This window comes from Rhinopithecus bieti, unplaced genomic scaffold, assembly GCF_001698545.2.
Source record: "Rhinopithecus bieti isolate Rb0 unplaced genomic scaffold, ASM169854v2 scaffold_34818, whole genome shotgun sequence".
NCBI classification, from domain to species: Eukaryota; Metazoa; Chordata; class Mammalia; order Primates; family Cercopithecidae; genus Rhinopithecus; species Rhinopithecus bieti.
This window is the reverse complement of record NW_016815484.1, coordinates 1035890-1060422: the sequence shown is the minus strand read 5'-3', so window position 1 is coordinate 1060422 and position 24533 is coordinate 1035890. Positions and strand designations below refer to the sequence as shown.

The 24533-nt window shown below is 40.8% G+C and overlaps 1 protein-coding gene across 11 annotated transcripts in view; it reads right to left on the bottom strand.

Moving 5' to 3' along the window:
* Positions 1 to 24533, bottom strand: part of EGFLAM (EGF like, fibronectin type III and laminin G domains) — a 231373-nt gene that overhangs the window by 149648 nt on the left and 57192 nt on the right. Inside the window, exon 1 of one of the 11 annotated variants that reach the window (XM_017853207.1) lies at positions 10799 to 10817. The exons of the other annotated variants lie outside the window; for them this stretch is intronic. The gene's annotated coding sequence lies outside the window, so the exon portion shown is untranslated. Of the gene's footprint in view, positions 1 to 10798; positions 10818 to 24533 lie in introns of those variants that run through there. 11 annotated transcript variants of the gene reach the window in all.

Here is a 24533-nt window from a genome sequence, read left to right as displayed (position 1 = left end):
AACCTGTTCAACTCAACACATCAACCTTGTAGGTAATATGCAAACCAGGGCGTATCTTGGTTTTTCATTCCAGATTCTTTCTTCTCCCACAGTCCTCTTCTGTCTGACTACCTTGGTGAGATGGGCCTGATAGAAAGAAGCATTTAAGAACTCTCTGACCTCTATCTCTTTCCCTAGAGTCAATCATCATCCTCATCTTCCTTATTGCTACCTTTTTTTTTTTTTGAGCATCCATTCTAGTTCTGAGTTCTTAACATAATTTACTTTTAAACCTTGGAGTGACCCTAAAAGTAACCATTAAATTTCCTAGTTTTTGGATGAGGAAACCCAAGTGAGTTTAAGTAACTTGCTTAAGGTTATGCAGCTAGAAAAAAAAAATGCCAGAGCCAGCCTTCTGATCCAGATCTGTCTGGTTCCAAAATTGGTGCTCTTCCAATGACACCAAGTTGCCAAGTTTCTTTCCCTTGGTACATCCCAGCCTTCAGTATGTGGACGTTCTCACAAGCAGAAGTCACCCAGTCAGAGCTTCACCAAGGGAAAAGAGAAAGAGCAATAAGGACACTGACAAGTCCTTATTGACCTTGGCCCCATTGGTGGGCAGGCCCGCAGCTCTGTGAAGGAAGTAACAAAAGCGACAAGAGTAGGCCTGGCTAATTTTAAAATGTTAACAAGAACTTTGTGGCTGTGCCACTTTGGTGTAGTAAAGGCTACCCTTTTGTCTTTTATTTAGCAATTGTGAGAGGGGAGAGGTTTTGAAAGGGACTATTTAAAAAGCATGTAGAGAAAGAAGTCTGTTTATTCCTAAGGGGACATCTTTCCAACAACATATTTTTCTGGGAAACTATTCTTTCCCACACAACACTATGGTGATGGACTAACCAGACCTTCCCCAGAAGCTCAAAAGGAAACAAACTGAAACAAACTGAGACCCAAGAGTCAGAGCATACCAGAGAAACGTCAAGACAGAAGTCAAAGCCAAGAAAGCCATGACCACCCCTCAGGCTGGAATAGGCAGCAAGGCCACAGGTCAGTGTAACTCTGGGGTCAAAAATGTTGGAAAATCCTACCCAGTGAATTTGTAGATCTTTAAGCATATGGTCCCCTGCATATCTAAGCAGTTTCAAATATTTCTTTAGTTGGACAGACATGCAAAGAGAAAGGTAAGTGCCAAGAGAACAATATGCAAAGAGTAATAGGAAGAAGAGCAGCAATTTTTTCAGAGCTGTGTGACAAAGTGGAGCTCAGCAGAGATTTAGGGCTACACCAGGTATAGATTAGTCCATTCTCATGCTTCTACAGAGAACTGCCTGAGACTGGGTAATTTATAAAGAAAAGAAGTTTAATTGACTTACAGTTCAAAGGGCCTGAGAGGCCTCAGGAAACTTACAATCATGGCAGAAGGGGAAGCAAACATGGCCTTCTTCACATGGTGTCCGGAAGAAGAAGGGCTGAGTGTAAGGGGAGCCCCTTATAAAACCATCAGATCTTGTGAGAATTCACTCATTATCATGAGAAGAGCACAAGGGACACCATCCCCATGATTCAATTACCTCCCACTGGGTCCCTCCCATGAAATATGGGGATTATGGGAACTACAATTCAAGATGAGTTTTGGGTGGGGACACAGAACCAAACCATATCAAGGTACCAGGTACAACAGACAGACAAATAAACAAAACTAGGAATATATTATCTGTTCCTGAAAACAACCCCAAAACTTAACAACTTAAAATAATGATATTATTTATTTATTCACGATTCTTCAATTTGGGCTGAGCTTGGTGAAAACAATTTGTCTCTGCTCCACACAGCATCAGTGGGTTGGCCTGACTATGGCTGGAGGATCCACTTCCAAGACGACTTACTCACACTGGGGACTAGGCACTACTGCAGCTGGCTAGAAGCTCAGCTGGGGCTAGCGACCCAGGGCCTTGGTTCTTGGTTCTTGCTGCCAGCTGGGCTTATTGATTCTCCTATGTGAGGCCTCTTAAAGTAGTAGTTACACTGAGCTTCCCCACTGTATAATTCTCTTAGGGTACTTAGATTTCCTATGTGCAGAAACTGTCAGAACTTCATAAGGCTGAGGCCTGAAATTGACTAAATATCACATCTTCTGCATCCTATTGATTAAAGCAAATCACAGGGCTAGCCCCTGTCCAAGGAGAGGGTACTACAGAAGTGTGTGAATACCCACAGGAAGTATCATACATTGGGGAATCACTAATGTAATAGACAAAGGGTGATCTTTCTCAGTAGTCTGAGGAAAATTGTATATTCAGCAGTGTAACTACAATGTATATATAAACAAAATAAATTAGAGTTACATGAAAGCAAAAAGAACATAAATCATAGAATAGCAACAATAGCTGCAACTGCAATTCAGTAAAACGGCCCCGAACAGGAGATACTAAACTGTAATAGCCATCATGGGGGAGGAAGGGTAGCTTCCCTGTGAGCCCAGAGGCCAGGCCAGGTCAGGCCACCAGCAAGCAGGACTTCAGCCTAGCCAAGCAGCCCCCTGGTGGAAAACACATGCTTCTTCTGGGGTCCATTGTCTTAGAACAGATCTGTCTTAGAACTGTCCTGAAGTGGACTGACAAGTGATCAAATGTTGAACTTTGATATGTGAGTTGGCTAACAATTCGGTGCCCCTTCAAAGTGATGCTCTCTCTTTTTAAAAAGATCACAGTAATTCAGGTAAGATTTCTTATTCATTAGGCCTAGAACTTTTCCACTTTTACAAATCAAGGAATCATTTATTAGACTGCGCATCTACTTCAGTCATAAGGACACCATGATGAACTAGCCAACACCAAAGAGCTCTGTAGGTCAGGCCATTCTGATAACTGCTGGGCTCTACTGCCAATTATCATAACCATGCTCACCCACTCAGTTGCTAGTGATTAAGTACTACCTCTTGGCTCATATAATCCAGGATCCCATCATCCCCACTGAATTTAGGAACCCACTTTGATGCAGCCATTTACACTCTCAATTCTCGCTTACACAGAAGAAACCACTACCAAGTTCCTTAAGGATGCCAGGACACACCTAATGAATGTTTGTCCTACTGCCTTGGTGAAGGACGTGTCCTCTGAACATTTCTGGGGTCACAGTGAGAGGGTGACATGCACAACTTACATAATAAATTCACTCCAGTATTCTAATCTTCGTTAGTTTGGATTCCCTAGGAATAATACAAAATTTGTACTTTTGCCAGTCTTTTAAATCTCTTCTCAAGACATTCAGACATGTCAGGTATTTTATCAACGTTACTTTGCAGAGTAAGTTTCATCCAGAGCCTACTGACCTGTTCCAGTTGGACTGGCTGCCTTTTCTATCTAGTAAATATTTGTCATTCTAGCATCTCCTTCCCACTATTATTCTGGGGACTCCTTATATCCCTCTCCTGGGTTGGATCGTCTGTCTCCTGCACCTTTGGTCCTGCATCGTGGTTCTTTCCAAGTTTTGGTAAAGGTCATCCTCCACCACCTTCCTGAGAAAAGATGCAAAGGAGGTAAATGTATTAAGAGTCTTCTATCCTCATCCTTCATTGATAGTTTGGATGGGTATGGAATTCTAGGTTAGAAATAGTTTTCCTTCAGAATTTTGAACTAATTGCCCTACAGTCTTCTTGCTGCCAGTATTACTGGTAAGTCCGAAGTCATTTTGATTCTTGACTTTTCCTGTTTTTGTTTTTACTTTCCAGAATTTTGTAGCATTTTCTTTTCATTTCCTGGCTTGGGTCTATTTTCACCTTTTTGTATATCTGAACTATTTTATTGGTAATATTTCCTTGATTTTTTCTCTTTTCTTCCTTTGTCGAATGCCTGTTATTTGTACAGCTGATGTCCTGAATTAAGGCACTAATTTTCTGTTCTCTCCTTTTTGCCATCTCTTTATTTTTTGTTCTACTTTCCAAAAGATTTCTCCAAATTTCTTTTTAATCCTTAAAGTGAGTTGTCCATTTCTGATATCATATTATTAAAATCCCAAAGCTCTTTTTGCCCTTTTATTATTATGTATTTACTTTTATATACTATCCTGCTCATGTTTACGGTTGCAGTATTTTATCCGTCTAGGGATCTAAGTGAATACTGTTTTTTTTTTTTTTTTTTTTTTTTGGTGTGTTTCTGTTACATTTTCTTCATTTCTCATGGTCTCTATTTCCTCCAAGATATTTCTACTTTATGCTGTTGGCTTTTATCTTTCATGTTAGAGGCACTATTTAGATGTTTGGGAATCCTTGATTATCTGCTCATATTTAAGTATTCATTAATAAAAAGCTCATTGTAAACTTTGTGTGTGTGAGTGGGGCTTCTTGACTGTGAACTTTACTGTAGATGTTTTGAGAGTTTTTAATATCAATATCATTATGTTTTTCCTTTTAGGCTGGTCAAATCCCAGGGAAGATCTTTTAATATCCTACCTAAAGGAACAAGTCTGACCAAAATATGGGAACTGAGCAGGGAAGAAGACTGAGGTCTCCACATCCCATGTACATATATTTTGCGGTATGGTATCCATATCCCCAATTGTGATGGATGCCCCCTGTTCACAGACCTTCTGCTTTTAACTAGTCTTTTGGGAAGAGGGAGGGGATTGTCTGGCTATGCAGGTATTGGAAAGAGATATGGAATTCTGACTGCTTCTCAATCACACTTTCAATCAGTCTTCTTTCTCTTCTCTTTTACCTTCTACTTCCAGAAGTACTTGGTACCAAACTCTGAGAATTTAGGGGATTCCAAAGTGTAAATCTGAAGGCTCTCAGTGTTCCTTAATGCTAGCTTTAGATTCTCTTTTATTTTTATTTATTTATTTTTTTTTTTGAGATGGACTTTTGTTCTTCTTGCCCAGGTCGGAGTGCAATGGCGTGATCTTGCTCACTACAACCTTCGCCTCCCTGGTTCAAGCGATTCTCCTGCCTCAGCCTCCCGGGTAGCTGGGATTACAGGCCACACCTGCCTAATTTTTTGTGCTTTTTAGTAGAGATGAGGTTTCACCATGTTGGCCAGGCTGGTCTCGAACTCCTGACCTCAGGTGATCCACCTGCCTCAGCCTCCCAAAGTGCTGAAGTTACAGGGGTGAGCCACCATGCCAAGCCTACATTCTGTTTTCTTATGTCTATTAAGTCATTTATCACTTTTCTATCTACTTTCCATTTTGAAATTTTATGGCGGTTATCATTTTTTTTGGAAAAAAAACATTTATAGTCATTTTCGTGGAGCTTTGAGTAGGGGCAAAAGTAGCCATGTGTTTAACCTACCCTCATTGCCTTCAACATTTCAGCAGAGACACAAATAAATATTTTTTACATATATAAGCAATACTTATTTAGAAAGCTAGGCTGCTCACTACTTTAGGGAAGACAAAGAAGGGTGAGTGATCCACAGCTTCAGTTTTATTGCCTAGCAATTCAGCTCCGGCCCCAGACTTGCCTAGCTCTCTCAGCAAAACTTAGAAGCCCTATAGATAACTGGACTCATCTCCCCTACACAGCATTTTACAGACTCTTTTGTTAACAAGAATTCCCCTTGAAGGTTTTATCCCATTCACTCCTCCCAAAGCATCTTTATCAATATTTATCTTCCAGTCATAAATTACTGTCTATAAGAGGTGTTCTTGTAATTAAAATTGTATTCATCTTATATTTCCAGTGAAATTTTTACTTCCCTGTGATATTTTCGCATTCTTCAGGCAACTGCTCAGCTGCTATCTCCCCTAACTTTTCACTGATTGAAGACTGACGAGAATACTATAGTAGACTTGGGGAGAGAATTCAGATTGGGGGAATGTTTTTCTTTAATGAAGTCCTTTGAAGAGTGTGCTGGGTAAATCCCAAGGACAATGGGTGTATTTCTGCTCTTCCACAACTACTACATGCTTTTCTTCCCTATGAAATGGGAATGGCAACCCTTCCCAATCTTTCCTCACAAGCAGCTGCACAAACTGATTTAAAAGACACCTGCTAAACCCCGGTATTCTAAGAATCCAGAATGAGCTCATTATTGAATCTGGGCTGTTAGGGCATGACGATAGCCAGGAGTAGTGAGGATAGAGGTTTCTCATGAAATCCTCACTCAGACACTTATGGCCTGTTTGGAAAAATTCTCAGAAGCTGAGATAACTAAGGTTTGTCTCTTGCCAGGTATCAGCGAAGCTTTAGAAAAATCTATATGGTCTACTTTACAGCTACTTAAACATGGGAGAAAAGGCTTGTTTTCCACGTGCTCGTTTTTGATTCTCAGACACCTTATAAATAAATCTCTTAAAGAAACAGTCTGAAATGTCAAGAGTCTGTGTGCAGAAGTGCTTCTAAACTGTTGGGGGAAAATGAACCCAAGAAATGGAGATAAAGTTAATTTATATTTTAGAAAGGAGACACTTCTCTTGCTAACTTACTATTTGTTTCATGTCAAAATTTATATTTACATTTATTCTATCTTTGAATTCTTATAACGATTTTATGAGGTAGTCATTATTATTGTCCCCATAATGCAGTTAAGAAAATGGAGGCTCAGAGACTTGCCCAAGGCCACGGAGCAGGAGGATGGCCCAGCTGAAATGTGAATGCAAGCTTGTCTGATTCCCATGCCTATGCCGTGTTTGTCATCATTATCCTCGAGGAACTCTGACTTTAAATAATCTGTCTATGTTACAAAATCTATACGTGTGAATGAGACTGATTTTTTTTTTTTGGAGATGGACTTTCACTCTGTCACCCAGCCTGGAGTGCAATGGCACTCTCTCAGCTCACTGCAATTTCCACCCTCTGAGTTCAAATGAATCTCCTGCCTCAGCCTCCTGAGTAGCTGAGATTACAGGTGCCCGCCGCCATGCCCGGCTAATTTTGTATTCAGTAGAGACGGGGTTTTGCTATGGTGGCCAGGCTGGTCTCAAACTCCTGACCTCAAGTGATCCACCCACCTTGGCCTCCTAAAGTGCTGGGATTACAGGTGTGATCCACCGCGCCTGGCCTGATCTCCTCCTATTACAAGATTAAGCAGGACCTTTGAGGCTGTCAGGGGAGGGAGATATTGGAGATTGGTGCCAACTGCATACCAGGCACTGGACAACAAACTTGCCTGGCATCAAAGGCTTGGGTTGATTTAGACATGACTGGTAACCAGCTCTTCCCAAACTCTCAGAATGTAACAAGTTTCAACCTTAACATAGCTCTTTTTCTTCCCATTATTATTTTTATCTCATTCCCACCCTACTCCATTTCAAGCTCCATGACCCAAGCATAATTCTTGGGTTTTCTGTGTTAACCCTAGCACAGAAAGATGTCATAATGCTATTTAAAGAACCTGAACTATACATCACTTAAACCTACTATTATTTTTCCCATCTAAAAAAATTCTCCTGACCCTGTTTCTCCAAGCAACTACCACCCATTTCTTTTATCCTCTTTCCAGCAACCAAGAGTCATCTATACTCACTGTCTCTGATTCCTCCCCTCCCATTTTCCTTTAAACTCCCCTCAGTCAGTTTTCACCCTCACTATGCCACTAAAATACCTTTCTTCAAAGGCACTGGTGTCCTCTGCCTTTGCTTAAACCCCATGGCCAGTTCTCTGTTCTCACCCTACTTGAATGCTCAACAGCATTTGCAAGTCGATCACTTGTTCCTCCTGACAGTCTTCATTTGGGTTCCTGGTTTCCTCCTGGTTTTACCTCATTTCCCCTGAGAATCTCTTGTGAGTTCTTCCTTATCTCTCTGGCTTCTTAATGTTTTAGCACCTGGTGACCTCAACACACTTGGCTTTCAGTACCATCATTCTGACCACAGTTTCCCCTCCGAACTCCAGACTTGTACATTCAACAGCCCTCCCAACACATGGATTTCTAACAAGCATCTCACATGTAACAACACCTCCAAAACAGAACTCCTGATCTCCCAACCACCATCAAATCTGCTTCACGCGGTCTCTCTCATCTGACTTGACATAAAGTCCTTCCTTCTAGTTGCTCAGGCTAAAAATCTCAGCATCATTCTCTGCTCCTTCCTCTTTTACTCATAACTCATCCACAGGGTCAGGAAATTCTGTTAGTTTTATCTTCAAAATATTGTCCCAATTTAATCACTTCTCACCACCTCTGCTGCTACGAACCTGAACTGAGCCACCATCTTCTTTCTCCTGGATTACCGCAATTACTTCCTAACAGATTTCTCTGTTTCTATTTTTATTCTCAACACAACAGCCAGAGCTTTACTTCAAAAAGAAAAATACAGCCGGCCCGACATGGCTCACGCCTGTAATCCCAGCACTTTGGGAGGCCAAGATGGGTGATCACTTTAGATCAATAGTTTGAGACCAGCCTGGTCAACATGGTGAAACCTCGTCTCTACTAAAAGTACAAAAATTAGCCAGGCGTGATGGCACGTGCCTGTAGTCCCAGCTACTCAGGAGGCTGAGGCAGGAGAAGCACTTGAACCCAGAAGGCGGAGGTTGCAGTGAGCCGAGATCGTGTCACTGCACTCCAGCCCAGGCTGAACAGAGTGAGACTAAATCTAAAAAAAAAAAAAAAAAAAAGAGAGAGAGAAGAGAGGAGGAGAAGAGAAGAAAAATACAACAGGGTTATTCCTCTGCTCAAAACCCGCAGTGGCTCCTCATTTGACTAGTGTAAACATGCCCCTTGGGACCATGCATGATCTGACCCCGAGGTGCAGCCACCCAGGCCTTTATGTTCCTAAAACAGGACAGCCACACCCCCACCTTGGGACTTCTCACTGGCTGTTCTTCATATTGCTGACTACCTCACTTCCTTGGTAACTCTTTAACATTCTCAGTGAGGCCAATCTGACACTCCATTTAAAACTGCAACCCCTCTCTCTCTTTGCCTAGCATTCCTTATCCTCCTTACTTGGCAACACTTCTTACTTTTCTATAGCACTACCCATATACATTTATGTATTTATTTTCAGATTGTTTATTTTTTCCACTCAAGAACAAGTTCTATGACAGCAGAAAACAGTGTCTGTTTTTGTTCATTAAGGCATCCCAAACACCTAAAATGCTGCCCAGCACATAATAGATGCTCCATAAATACATGTCAAGTGAATCCTAACACCTTTCTGGGAGGCTGGCCATCAGAATTTGCAGCTTTCAATCATGGCAGAAGGCAAATGAAGAACCAGCATATTATCTGGTGAGGGCAGGAGCAAGAGAGAGTGGGGGAGGCATTATACTCTTTTAAGCAACCAGATCTTGCATGAACTCAGAGTGAGATAACCTCTGGTAAATAATAGAGTAATACCATCTCAAAACCCCAACACAGGTGTTTCTACAAATGATTTAAAGGCCCAGAGACGATCCAACAATCTCAGAGCAAGAACTCACTCATCACCAAGGCAATGGTGCTAGGCCATTCAAGAGGGATCTGCCCCCGTGACCCAAACACCTCCCACCAGGGCCCACCTCCAACACTGGGGATTATATTTTAACACGAGATTTGGAGGGAACAAATATCCAGACAATGACACGTGCCATAGCCAAGCCTCACCTTGGCTCACTGTCTTGCCACAGTGTCTTGAATTCTAAATTCTCACTGGGCTGTGGCTTCTTTATGTAAGCCACATAGTACATGGATACTTTTAGGTAAATGAGAATGAGTAGGCAAAAAAAAGTTGTATTTTTCCACAGTAATGAGCATCTAAGTAGGGAGAGTCTTGTCTGTCCTCATTCTTTCTTGTGTGTTGCAGAATAAAAGCCATAGCCGAGGGGCAGCACATGGTAGTGACCAAGAACAAAGTCTCTGGACCACAGAACCTGGGTTCACAACCTGCTCTACCACTCACTAGTTATAATTCCCAGGGGTAATTTCCTTATCTTTCTGTGCCTCAGCTTTCTCAACTAGGAAGAAATCGCTGTGCCCATATCCAATATTGTTTTAAAGATGTGCAGTTTGGGATTAAGTTAGCTAATATAAGGTAAGAAATGTGACACTTTGGGAGGCTGAGGCAGGTGGAGTTTGAGACCAGCCTGGGCAACGTGGTAAAAACCCTGTCTCTACACAAAATACAAAAATTAGCTGGGCGTGGTGGTGTGTGCCTATGGTCCCAGCTACCCAGGAGGCTGAGGTGGGAGGATCACCTGAGCCCAGGAGGTTAACACTACAGTGAACCGTGATCACACCACTGCACTCCAGCCTGGGTGACAGAGTGAGACCTTGTCTCAAGAAAAAAAATTAAAAAGATAAGAAACTTAAAACAATGCTTAATATATAATAAACATTCAATAATCTTAGCTAATGTTTGTCAAAATATTTACATGTTGTATTGATATTTATTTTGGTGATTCAGTGGGAGGTTTTGCTTTGATGTTCACAGGCATTCAGATAGGGCTGTATAATAGAGTATTTAATACCATCTCAAAACCCCAACACAGGAGTTTCTACAAACGATTTAAAGGCCCAGAGATGATGCAGCGAATTGGGGCTTGTAGAAGTGTAAGCTTGATAGGACTGCGGGAGGGAGCTATTTGTACAGCAACATGCTCCTAGGGAGCACCAGAGAAGGTACAAAGAGCTGAGATGTTTTACATCTTTCCTAATCAGAGAGCCCTGGAAGACAGTATCTAAAAAATTACCTCTAATGATGACTCCTGCATTGCTCAAATTCAGCAGGTATGATAGTCTATTAAAGCCAAAGCCTTTAACAACGCCAATCGCTGTACAGGCGGGAAAGAAGAAAATGTCAAAGAGAGACTCAGTGCTAGTAAATGTTCCCAGCCTTAGCATGTCGGAAAACCATTTCCCTCCTTCTCTAAGCAGACAACAGATCCCCTCTTACCTACATTGTCAAGCTTAGAGATGTTTTCCGAGTCTTCACAAGCCCTTAAAGTCTTCAGTTTTCTCCAAGCCGCTCTTCCCAGGGTGTTCTCTATGTGATGTGTGGATTTTGGCTCAAGGACACTGGATCCTGACTGAAATGCGCTCAAGCAACATTGTCCTTAGGACAGTAAAGGATCCCAGCTGCAAGCTGTCTCCTCCTTGGCCACGTCTCTTTACAAAATGATTTAGGACCCGGGGGTGCCCAGAAATAGCTCTGAATCTTTGGTGAGAGGTTTTCAGAGCCGAGAAATTACTGGTACACCTCCTACTGCTGTTATTTGGATAGTGAGCCCAGGCACAATAAGCGTGATCCTTTGGCGCTAATAACACTTACTAATGAATGACTCTTGCTAGCTTTTTGCCTGAGAAGTGTGACTTTAAAGACCAGGTAATTGCTGCAGAGGACAGGCTCAGGGTCAAGCAAGTTTGGATTAGGACACAGCGTTCTTAAAAGCTTCCTTTCCATTTCAGATGTGATTTAATCTTTACATAACCTAGGCTTTAGAAAAATTCCAAAATCCACAGTGCAGAATCCAAAGGAATAAAATATCCAACTGCCAGTTTCATGCTAAACCAAAATTGTGTGATTTGAAATTCATTGACAAGAGATTAGATATTTTTAAAATTCTAGGAATATCTGTGTTTCTGGATAAGTAAATAGTGGAAAATAATGGCCTTTATTTGGTACAAAGGTGACTCTCTAAGTATACAATAAGATCCCTGACCTCTCTTAATTTAACTACACCATTATCTTTAATTTTTTAAACTTTCTATTTTGAAATAAGTTTATACTTACAGAAAAGTTGTAAAAATAGTAATAGAGTTCCTCTATATCCTTCACCCAGCTGCCTCTGTTAATTCTTACATAACCATAATACAATGGTAAAAATCCAAAAGAATTAACATTCATACAAATTTTGCCAGTTTCCCACTAATGTCCTTTTTCTGTTTCAGGATCCAATCAGGATCTCATATGACATTTAGCTGTTATGCTTCTTAATCTCCCCCGATCTGTAACAATTCCTACATTTTACCTTGTCTTTTATGACTTTCCCACTTTTCTTTTTTTTTTTTTTTTGAGACGGAGTCTGGCTCTGTCGCCCAGGCTGGAGTGCAGTGGCCGGATCTCAGCTCACTGCAAGCTCCGCCTCCCGGGTCTACGCCATTCTCCTGCCTCAGCCTCCCGAGTAGCTGGGACTACAGGCGCCCGCCACCTCGCCCGGCTAGTTTTTTGTATTTTTTAGTAGAGACGGGGTTTCACCATGTTAGCCAGGATGGTCTCGATATTCTGACCTCGTGATCCGCCCGTCTCGGCCTCCCAAAGTGCTGGGATTACAGGCTTGACCCACCGCGCCCGGCCAACTTTCCCACTTTTTAAGAGTACTGGTCAGTTGTTTTGTAGAATATCCCTCAATTTGGCTTTGTAATTTTTTTTCACAATTAGATTGAGGTTATACATTTTGAGCAAGAATACCACAGAAGTGCTGTGCCCTTCTCAGTAAATTATATCAAGGGGTATACAGTGTCAATGTGTCTTATTACTGGTGATGTTAACCCTAGTCACTGGAATAAGGTGATGTCTGCCCACTCTTTCCACTGGCAAGTTACTATTTTTCTTTTGTAATTAATAAATATATTTGGGTGCAGACTACTTTGGTATTATGAATTATTCTATTTCTGTCAAACTTTTGCCCACTAATGTTAGCATCCATTGGTGGATCTTGCCTGCCTCAGTTATTATTGCAGTGTTTGCCTAATGGTGATTTTCTATTTCCCTCACTCCTTTGATGTTTATTAGTTGGAATTCTACTGTAAAGAAAATGCCATTCTCTTTAAGTGCCAGGCAGCTGAGTATCCTGTGAAGCAGCCGGATTTAGATGAAAGAGCATGGACTTCAGAGTCAAACTGGCTTCTGTGAGAATCCAGACTATTCAACTTACGGGGCTGCATATTCAGTAAGTTGATTCTATCATCATCACCATCATCATCATCAAATTAATGCTTACCTGCTATAGAACAACTCTTTAGCTTGGTTTAGAATAGTGACAGCAATAAAAGTCAGAAAACTTTCTTTCTGCCTTGGCTTCTCCCACAAAGAGACTGGAGGGAGACCACTCTTCTTCCTAACTTGAACCCATCAATACTCTATGGACCCTATTTTCCTTTTTTTTTTTTTCACTATACATCATTTCTCACCCCCACCCCAAATCCCCATGTTGATCATACACAACATTTCTAAAACATTTCCTAGCCAGCAGGGTTAGGTGTAACTAGGAATCAACAGATATGGCAACCCGTCCCCCACCCACCCACCAAAGTGCCTTAACAATTATTTTGAGACTTGTCTCCGATTGTGCTTTGCAATTTAAATAGCACTAATCCTAACTATATAACAAGTACTCCTCCACATTTCAGGATTGCAAATTGTAACTACTTATACTGTGATATTTGCCTTCACAATATAGAGTTAAGGTCTTTTAACCCACTATCAATTGAAAAAGGAGGTCTGCTTAAAAATGAAACACATTCTGCTTTACACAAGCATTTTTTCCTACTACAAGTTTGGAAGGAAGACAGGTTTTACTAGTTGCCTAATAACCATAACCTTACTTTATTGTTTGGTACATTTTGAGGATAGGGGAAGTTATAAAGTGGTAAATTTCACATCAAGATCTATCTATCCATTCTAGTTTAAATTTTAAAATTATTTCTATTTTAATCAATTATATTCTAGACTTTCCCATGTAATGAAACAATGAAATAATGAGACTCTTTCAACCTACATCTGGAGCAAGGAAAAGGGGTGTTCTATTTGGTAATTCCCTATTCAGCAGTTTGTCAATCTAAACTTTATTCACCAGCCATATTTTTTTAAACTTTTTCAAATATATTATGTATAAACATCCATTTGTTTGAACAACCTCTCTCTGTCTTGGCTACTACTGCAAATAGGCTTTCCTTTCCAAATCAAACTGATAAAAGTGAATTAAAAGCCCTGGTCACTGCAATATTCAATAAACTTTGTATTATAGTCAACTATTCAGATCCAGTGGTTAGCAGAATCTAGCTGTGCTTCTTAGTCATGATGTGTTGCCACCAGCGTGAGCTTCATTGCAAGCACCTTATTACTAATTGTACCAAAAGTACCAAAGTTTAAGAATGAGTTGCAGTAGGGTGCAGTGGCTCACACCTGTAATCCCAGCACTTTGGGAGGCCGAGGTGGGCAGATCACCTAAGGTCAGGAGTTCAAGACCAGCCTGACTAACATGGAGAAATACTGTCTCTACTAAAAATATAAAATTAGCCAGGTCTGGTGGCATGTATGCCTGTAATCCTAGCTACTCAGGAGGCTGAGGCAGGAGAATCACTTGAACCCAGGAGGCAGAGCTTGCGGTGAGCCGAGAGTGTGCCATTGCACTCCAGCCTGGGCAACAAGAGCAAAACACTGTCTCAAAAAAAATCAAATAAACAAATAAAAAATAAAATAAAATAAAATAATGAGTTGCTTTTTAAAATAAATCAAGGTAGATTTTTAGTTAACCCTTAATTAGTATCATTTGGATTCAAATTATACTTTCTGGAAGGGGAGATGAATGGTAAAATTATAGCTAGAACCAAGATAAACCTGTGAAACCTATAGCCTTTCTCATTTTTTCTTTTTAACAATGAAAATGATGCTGTATGGGAGCATCACCCTATGACCATCATCTTCTATGTCATTTCAGCATTGGAGAGGGGTACTGGACCTTCTATGCTTATACTATAAAATCATGCAACACCTGTGTATTTACTTATAGAAACTCAACTATATGCACTTGGCTATAGGAGTAGGTTAGATTTTTGATAAAAAGTATTTAATCTCCTGCCCGATATGGAAGGAGCATACTTCTCAGCCCCTTTCACACTGGGGATGGCCATATTATTTGCTTTCACTTCATAGTAAGCAAGGTATATATACATCCCCACTCCTTGTGTTTAAGTTTAAAGATATTACTTGATTTGACCAATGAGATGTTAGCAGGTATGATGCTTGAAGTGTTCTTGCACACTTGGGCTTCCCTCTTGAGCCTCTGTCATTGCCGTGAGAAACTGCTGCCCCCTCGGCCTGGGTCCTAGAATAGACATACGTGGAATAGACCTGAGTTTAACCTGTAACAAGGAGTCCAAGCTCATGAGAACCTGCAGCTTGAAACAGTACTGCCTAGCTGAGCCCAGCCTAGGTCAGCCTGACCCCCGCCAATCTGCAGAAACAGGAGTGAAAATAAATGATAACCGTTACAAATCATTGAGTTTTGGTGTGGTTTTCCATAAAGCAATAGCTGGTTAATAGAGTAATTTTAAAAAGAAAGAAACAGTAATATAAAGAGTGCTTAATGAGTGAGCACCTGGAGTGAGTATGAGCCAGGAGTCCTGAATTTACTGTTCCTTAAGAGATCTTAATTCCTATGTGCATCTCCCAGTGTGAGAGTCAAACCCTGAGTGAGATTTTGGTGTTTAAAGAGAAATATTTTTCCTACAAATGGCTCCCAACATGAAAGTCATATGTGTAGACACCAAATCACATATGCCATATGAATAATCATAATAAAAATTTTCAAGAGTAATGTTGATTTGTTGCATAATTTTTATATAATGCAGTGTCTTATATAACCCTATAAAACCTGCAACTCCACCATTTGTATCTTGAAGAACCATATATGAAAACACTTCGGGGAACTAGTAAACAGCTAAGGAAAAAATATGTTTTCACTTTTTGCGTGTGTGGATAACTGTTTACGATTGAAGTATTTCAGGAATGGAAGACGATCTTAAAGGAGGAATTCTTGGCAGCCAAGTCTCCATACTGTGCCAGTACAATAATAGCAATGATCATTGTTTTAAAGCCACTTAAAATTTATACAATGAGCATGAATAAATTTAATCCTCATTGTAATTCTGTGGGCAACAAGTATTGTTATCCTTATTTAATTTATTTTACAAACAAGAAAACCAAAGTTCAGAAAGGTTGAAGATTCTGTCTTGATGACACAACTGAAACTGGTACAGGAACTGGGACTCGAACCCAGGTTTTCTGATTCAAATCCTATGTTCTTTCATACAAAAACAACTGCTATACAGCACAGATTAGAAAGTCAAGGGTCTTCATAGTTTGAAGCACCAATGAATTAAAAGGTTACAAATAAAAAGCCTTATTAGACTAGAAGTTCTCAGGCAATAGCATTTCAAACTTCTCCAAGTGGAAATGAAAAACATATGGAGTCAGAGTCTCAATGGCAGAAATAAAAGCTGCAACCTAAAAACAAACAAACAGAAAACAGGAAAAGACATTTCCAGTGAAGCTGCTTTTCACCAGGATAACTCTGTTTTATGTTCCATGGTGAAGAGAATAGACAGAGCAGGACATTTTTTGTGATGATTAATGGTTCCCCATAGAAACTCTGACTTACCTCATCTAGTGTAATAATTATAGTTGTTCATATGACTCTTTATGCTATTATGTCTTTTCCTTCCAACACTGGCACAGAATTTAACTCCTCCAGAAAGTTCTCCTTGATTAATCACACATGCCACCCAGCCCCCAGCCCTGACAAATCTTCTTACACCTGTTTATACAAAATTTTCATGATAGGAAGACATACTTTTCCATAGTATACTTAAACTGCCTATATGTGTATAGGTGGGTACTATCCCTTTAGTATACCTGGAATCATGCAATTTTGATATAGGAATAATATCAACTAAATGACCTGGGTGTTCAGTTAGCATTCAGCAGCAAACTGGGGAACACGTGATTAATAAATGGGATGATTTCAGAACCTGGAAGATGAAAGCAAACTTTTAGGTTACATGTACTTGCAAGAGACCGCCACTGGGCAGCTGACTTTTTCAATGTTTTCCTTTTAAACTTTTAATTTAAGCAGCGGTGACAAACACATGAAACGCAACAAAGTCATTCCTCAAACAAACTCTTAGCCATGTAAGAACAAAGGGGTGGACAATGAAATCAGAAGGCAACTTGTTTAACACAGGTAAAAGAAAACGCTTTTTTTTTTTTTTGTCCACTACATAATTAACTTATAAATTTGCTGTGCAGGAAATTGTTGAAGCAAGTAATGTGATAAGATATTGTTAAGGGTCTGATTAGGAATATTCTGTTTCTACACATCTTGGTGGGGGAATGAGAAGGGCCACTTATCTTTGGTTAGTGAATCACCATCTGTGGCCAGAAGTTCCTGTCTTGGACTCAACATTTCAAACTGAAGTTCAACACTAACAAGGAGGGGTTGGGGTTACCATGTTAGAAAACTTCACAGGTTGCAAAACCCAGAAAGTGACTCCATGGATGAGGCCAGGGCCATTGATTGTGCTGTTACTTCTTGACATAGAGTTCTGCAGTGCAATGGAAATCTAAAAGTCATTCTTCAGAAACATGTAAGTGAGGAAGAACCAGGTGGAATTTCCCTCTTCGGTCCATGCCAATTTTTCTTAGACCATGAAAAGTGCAACTCTGAATATCAGGTGACAGCCCTGAAGAGTCGCTTCCTTTTTCTAGGCCTGAACCAAACAAAGCCAAAGGTTTTTGTCACCTCCTAATCATTAGCAATCCTTGGCATATGGCTAAGCATGTACAGGTTTCTGGGCAGTTTTCCTTAAGGTTAATTGCATTCTCTTTGTCATGTCCTCAGAATGAGCAAACCATTTTCATTCCAATTCTATTTCTAATGGGAATAATGACAGGTACACATTTCCAGATATGACACGTGGAGACACATGGAGAGGAACCTGCTGCAAATTGCTGGAAACCACCCTGCCCTCATTAGTCAGCTCCCTCTTCTGTTCCTACTCAAGAGTGGAAACTGCAAGTGGCCACACAGATGCCAGAGGTTGGGTGAGTAGAGAAGCTGGTAGTGGTGCAGGAAGCAGAGAAACAGAAAACCTTCTCCTCCCCAAATCCAGACTTCAGAGTGACCTCTGGGAAGGTCAGCCAACATGGGCTGAAAATGAAATGGACATGCATACGGATATGTGTGTGCACATTTACAGTCATATTTACCTGACTTATTCCACCAAATATTTGAAGCAACTTAATAAAATACGGTCCATGCCCCCAAGGAGTCTACATCCTGACTAGATCCAGAAAAAGATCTCTAAGTGATAGTATCCCTGCTATGCGGGACGCCACAGAGTGAGTGTGGCAGGAGCATAACTGATCCCTGTAGGGTTTTAAAGGAGAGAGGCAGCATCTCAGAGGGCAAAGAGGGCTTCATTCATGGAGAAAGCAACTGAGCTGGGCAGAGCACAGACAGAATTTGCATTGGAGGCCAGAGGCAAAGGGAACTCTTAAGTGGAAGAAGAAATGGCACGAACAAAGGGATTAAGAAGGAAAAGGACAAGATGGTTTGGAGAGAGGTCAGTAATACATTTTGGTTAGAGCACAGAGCTATCTCTAGTAGTAGCAAGTAGTAAGAGGCCAGTGTGAACAGACAGTGGGTTTTGGAACAAGACTGGGTTTAAATCTTGCCCACTGCATTGTTCTGTAACAGATGCTGTCAGTGCTCATATCCCCTCGGGTTATCGGCACAGTTCCAGAAAACTGACAGCTTCCTCGCCTCTGCCTATGGGTATATCCTGGCTGACAGCCTGTGCTTGGCTTGTGGCAGGGCAGGTGGACTGGCTGGGGAGTTAACATCTCAAGAACAAGTCTCAAGCAAGGAGGGATAGGAATCGGTGGAAAACTCGTCCAGCTCCTTGGTCTACCATGTGGAGCTCTGTTCTGTAGGCTCTCAGAGGGTTTGCAGCTGTGCTGAGCCCGAACTGCTCACAGTGGTGACTCACTCACCACATTACTGACCCTCTACCCTGACCCCTCCGTGGGCTTCCTGGCACCCAAGTCTTCATCTCTGTGGTCTGATTTTGGAAAAACCCAAACTAAGACACTCTTTAATGCTCAGTTTGCTCATCTGTCAAATGTGGATAATAATGCCTACCTGAATAACTGTTGTGGGATAAGATAATGGATATAAAGAACCTAGCAAAGTGCCTGACATAGTAAGTGCTTCACAAATATTGGCTATTCAATAAATGTTAGAGATCCTTGCATTCTGGGCTGTTTGATAGTGGGAACTGCCAAAAGACTTTAAGTAATGGAGTGCTTTGAGGAGACTACCGTGGCCTTCCTTAGAGGACCCTGGCCTTCTTTGGAGAAACTTAGTCTTGAATGTAGGACCCTGGCCTTCCTTGTATATCCCTAGTCTTCAATATAGAACTCCGGCCTTTATTGTAGGATACCTGATATCCATTTCTCCACACGTTCCAAGCCCATGAGAGGTTTACATGTTTCTGCCACGTGACTGGTTCTGGCCAATGGTTGTGAGTAGAAGTTAGTGTGTCCTTTCTTGGACAGAACATTTGTCAGTGTGAGATCCTTCTGTCCGCTTTCCTCCTCTATTAGAAACTGACAAAATTCTAAGTAGTGGAGCTTGGGTCACTGAGTAAAGATGCTTCAGAGATTGGCCTGTTATAATCTACCATGGCAGTGTAGCATGAACCACAAGTAACCTTTGTTCCAAGCCATTGAGGTTTGTGGCTGCTTGTTGCTGCAGTATGATGTACCTTACCCTGACTAATACAGATGGGTAGGAATCAGAAAGACTGAAAGTAAGTTAGTTAGGAGTCTATTACAGGTTTCAAGTAAAAAGAATCTGAAATAAGACCCGGAAACTGAAATGTGTGTGGGGAAAAAGAAAGAGTAATTGCCAAGGAAGAAGAATTAGCAGGTAGAGAACGAGAGGAAAGGAATTAAAGATGACTCCAGGATACAAGCTTAGCAAACTGAAAGGAAGATGGTATCATAAGAGAAAGAGGCAAGAATAGAAGAAGAGGTTTGTCAGGGAGACTCGTTTGCTATGAGACCTGAGTTTAAAGACGTTCTGCTTCATATCACCAAAGGAAGCCTTCCTATTCCCACTCCCCCAAAAGGGCAGGAATTGGGGGATTAATAAGGAGATGAGCCACAAAGGGTTTCTCTAAGGTTACCCTTATAAAAGCATGTGGTGATCACAGACGCAGTTATAGAACATAAAGGTGGGGTAGCTTCTACTTGGGGCTTCTACCTTATAATACAGTGCTTTCCCTACCACTCAAAACCACCCCAATACTGAAGAAACAACACACATCTGGTCTACAGAGCCAGAGGAGCAGTTGCTCAACAATTTGGTTAATTTAATATTGTCTAGACAACTGAAATATGTAACTTGTTAAAGAAAAAACAAATATTTGTAATCTTCTCCTTTCTTATAGTCTGAGAGCATTTTACTGCAAGAAAATTAGCATTTAGGCTGTCCTAAGCTTCATTATGCAACTGAACAATACCACTTCTCTCCAATAATTGGTAAGAGCCCTATATTTTCTCAGCTTATGAACCAAAGCGTGAGGAACTCAAAACTCCACTCTCAAACCTTAAAAGTGAACTATTCAGTCAAACTCTTGGCTATTATAAAGTTTTATGAAATCATTTAGTTTTTCTAGTTAAAGTACAATTGTGAAAGGAGGGCCATCTATGTGATCAGAAGGTTAATAATAATATGCATAATAGATCATATCACAGTGGAGACCCTGTCTTTCCTGGCAATATGTTTTTTCCATTTTCCAGTTTTGAAACTGACCATCTTTCTTTCATAACCCCAAAAGTTACAGTTATTTTACTAATTATATTGAAAGTGCTAGAAGATGTCATGAAAATTGGATAATACAATAAAACAGCCTTACCACATATTTAAGCCCTTTTATCTTTAACAGTTTTTTAAAATCTGCAGACCATCTAACCTGTGCAGTGAATTTTCATTTATATAAAACTACATTAATAAAAATCTATATTAAGAAATTACACTGAAAAAGCAGTTCATAATGTACCTTTCAGCTTTATAATTAGTTCTGTAATCTTTAATCAGATGATTTAGATCTAATATAGTTAAATTACAAACTAAGTAATTTCTGTTTCCAACAGGAATCATTGTATCTTTGGAATTTTCCAAAGCGTTAATGAGTTTTAGAGAAATCATTGTATTTCTCACTCACTATGTTCCCAGAAGTTAGCACAATACCTGGCATATGGTACTTAAATAAACAATTGCTAAATGAATACACAGATATGTAAACATTAATGAGTGATTAGCAAAATCACATTGATTTGTCATTGCCCCTGCTTAGGGCATAAAAGATACTCATTTCCACATCTCAGTTTAGAACATGGATCAATTTCTTTCTGACTGGTTGGGAGTTCATTCCAACTAGACAGTACCTCTACCTTACCAGTCATTAAATAGAAATATGCTTGTCTTGGCCAGGTGCACTGGCTCACACCTGCAATCCCAGCACTTTGGGAGGCCGAGGTGGGCAGATCACTTGAGGCCAGGAGTTTGAGACCAGCCTGAGCAACATGGCAAAGCACCATCTGTACAAAAAATACAAAAATTAGCTAGGCATGGTGGTGCACACCTGTGGTCCCAGCTACTCGGGAGGCAGAGGTGGAAGGACTGCTTGAGTCCAGGAGGCAGAGGTTGCAGTGAGCCAAGATTGTGCCACTGCACTCCAGGTTGGGCAACAGAGAGAGACCTCATCTCAAAAGCAACTGAAAAAAAAGGAGGTCTGCATTGAACCTACTGCCAAATAGACTCTGTGCTAGGCACATATATGCCTTAAACCCTAGTAGCATTATATGCCATAAACCATAAAACCCCCAAAGGTAAATGATTTATCCCCGTTTTACAAATGAAAGAAAAAAACTGAAGCTCAGAAAGATTGTGGAAACTGACCAAGGTCACAAATCTAGGAGGTAGGATTGTAAAGTACATCTATCTGAGTTCAAGATCTGTTACCTAGGACTAACCACATTGTCAGCAATAGTGATCCCAGGAGATAAGAATTTTGTAAACCAAAGTGCCATACAAATACAAAGCTATTGTTATCATAATCTGTCAGTTTCCTGTATTTCTATCATGGCCCTCATAGACTCTCTTGTCTGAAGTTGATGAATACCATTTAGTATATCAGTCAAGTACTTTACTTTATCAGGGCCCTGTGGTAGGCTCTGACCAGGCCTGCTTTGTTCAATCTCCTCTCAGTGTGTTTAGATTGGACATGACTGCCTGAGTATATTCACACATTGGTCACCATCTCATAGGTGCAAAACCACTTTTTGGGAGTGATGTCTACTCACTATTTTATAATCTGTGTAAAGTGTAGCAAGATGGTGCTGATGGCAAAGTATCCCAAACTCAGATATTCAATCCAGAGATATAGCTTCCTAATGGCAATATATCTACAAAAGGTAAGTTGGCTGGAGTTTCAAGGTGACAAGGCTAAGGATGATATATGCTTGGTAAACTACCTAGGGCTTTCCATGCCCTGACAAAACCTCATTCCTGGCAGGAAGTCTACCATGCCACTAAGTCAAGCATTTTTTTCCTTGAGGAGCTGGATAACTTGGGAAGGTGTGCTCACCTCTTACTTCCCCTAGGCTGATACCTCCTGATACATTTTGCTGAGAACCTATCACGTGTGCTCATTGGAATGGACTGTAAGATGTAAAAGATTTGTGTGTCAGAGTATTCACTTGGGTCATGTCTCCAACCCTCCTTCTGTAGAGCAACTTCAGCCTAGAAAAGCAGAAATGAGAAGCGGCCAAAAAAAGACTCCAGCCCAGCCTGCCTTGGTTCTAACCCTGACTGTTGCTTAACCTCTTTCTGGCTCAGTCAAGAAATTTGAGCACCGCAAGATGATCATGCGGAATACCCACTTCAAAAGGATGTTAAGAGGAATAAAAGTGTTCTTGTTTCTAAGTGCTTGAAATGCAGCTGGCATATAGTTAAGCTATACAAATGTTTACTATTTTTTCAAAATGCTGAGTTTACTGATCACTCTAATTTTTACATATGTGTGTCATTACAGAAGATTCAGGCTTTAGCGATGACTCTGGTCATTCGCTGGAAAGAGTTTCATCAATTGGAACTAAATCATAGTGAGCAAAAGAAAGTCTACCTAAGTGATATGGTTTGGCTGTGTGTCCTCACCCAAATCTCATCTCAAACTGTAATTCCCACGAGTTGTGGGAGGGAGGTGATTGGATCATGGGGCAAGTGCCCCATGCTGTTCTGGTAATAATGAGTGAGTCCCCAAGAGATATGATGGTTTTATAAGGGGCTCTTCCCCCTTCACTTTCTCTTCTCTTTCCTGCTGCCTTTTGAAGCAGATGCTTGCTTCACCTTCTGCCATGATTGTGTTTCCTGAGGCCTCCCCAGCCATGCAGAACAGTGAGTCAATTAAACCTCTTTTCTTTATAAATTACTTAGTCTCTGGCAGTTCTTTATAGCAGTGTGAGAATGTACTAATACACTAAGTTACTACTTCCTGAGTAGACCAATGGCCTCCACTCCCTCTGTCAAACATATGACACTGACCCTGAAGGTAGCTTGGGCTGGCTGGGGATGCACTCTGTATGGCTCTGGTGCATCATCCCCCAGCCCAGTTCCACCCTTCCCGCAAATGTGGAGTAGTGTGTAGAGTGCACAGTTACCATGACGCCATTGTGATAGTCCTGGTCACTGTTTTGATCACATGACTTTTTATTTTGTAAATGAATGAAATACAAGTACAACAAGAAAAAGTTTCTGTAAAAAGTAAGGTGATTGCTTTAGAATAACTCCAAAAGGTGATTCTGAAACACAATTGCCGTGACTCTAAAAGATGGGGAAATCTAGAAGCATTCTGCACTTTGATCATGCACTGGGGCTGCAGTTTGTGCTTGAAGAATTACCAAGAACTCCAATTGGTGGGCTCTCATTTTTTTAAAAAAGTTTCCATTGCTATTTTGAACTGAAAAAATATATAATAAAATCTATGTGAAAATCATCCCCTGAACTTCTACAATCAACTAACAAATCCAAATTGGACTGGACAAGAGAGTTTCTACTGTAATTACATGAAAATAGTTGCTCTTGATAACAATTGAGTCTTGTTTTTTCTTGATAACAGAGCTATTGTCACTACTTTAAAATGTGAGCAGAATGGGGTATGGATCAGGTCTATAAAGCTTTCTACGTAATGTTTATGTATTTTGAATATACATAGTTATTATTGCCTATTATCTACATCAAAATGGAGAGTTCATTTGGTGACGTCTTTATCTTCTCAAGATTATTTACAATTAAAAGTGACTCCAGCTACTGCTGAAGCTAACTCCACTGCACTTTCTTTAGCGGCAGCATACATTTCAACCATTACAACAACCCAGTCTTTGCTGGTGCTTGAGAATTGAATCAATCTATTTGCCAGGAAGAAAGAGAATTTAGGCAGGAAAAGAGAATGTTCACAATGTCAGTGATAAATGAGGAGACAACAGAGTAGGCACACAAAAGAAAGCTGCAGGCCAGCCAGGTGAAGTGACTCAGGCCTATAATCCTAGTACTTTAGGAGGCTGAGACGGGCGGATCACGAGGTCAGGAGATAGAGACCATCCTGGCTAACACGGTGAAACGCGGTCTCTACTAAAAAAAACTACAAAAAACTAGCCGGGAGAGGTGGCGGCGCCTGTAGTCCCAGCTACCCGGGAGGCTGAGGCAGGAGAATGGCGTGAACCCGGGAGGCGGAGCTTGCAGTGAGCTGAGATCCGGCCACAGCACTCCAGCCTGGGTGATAGAG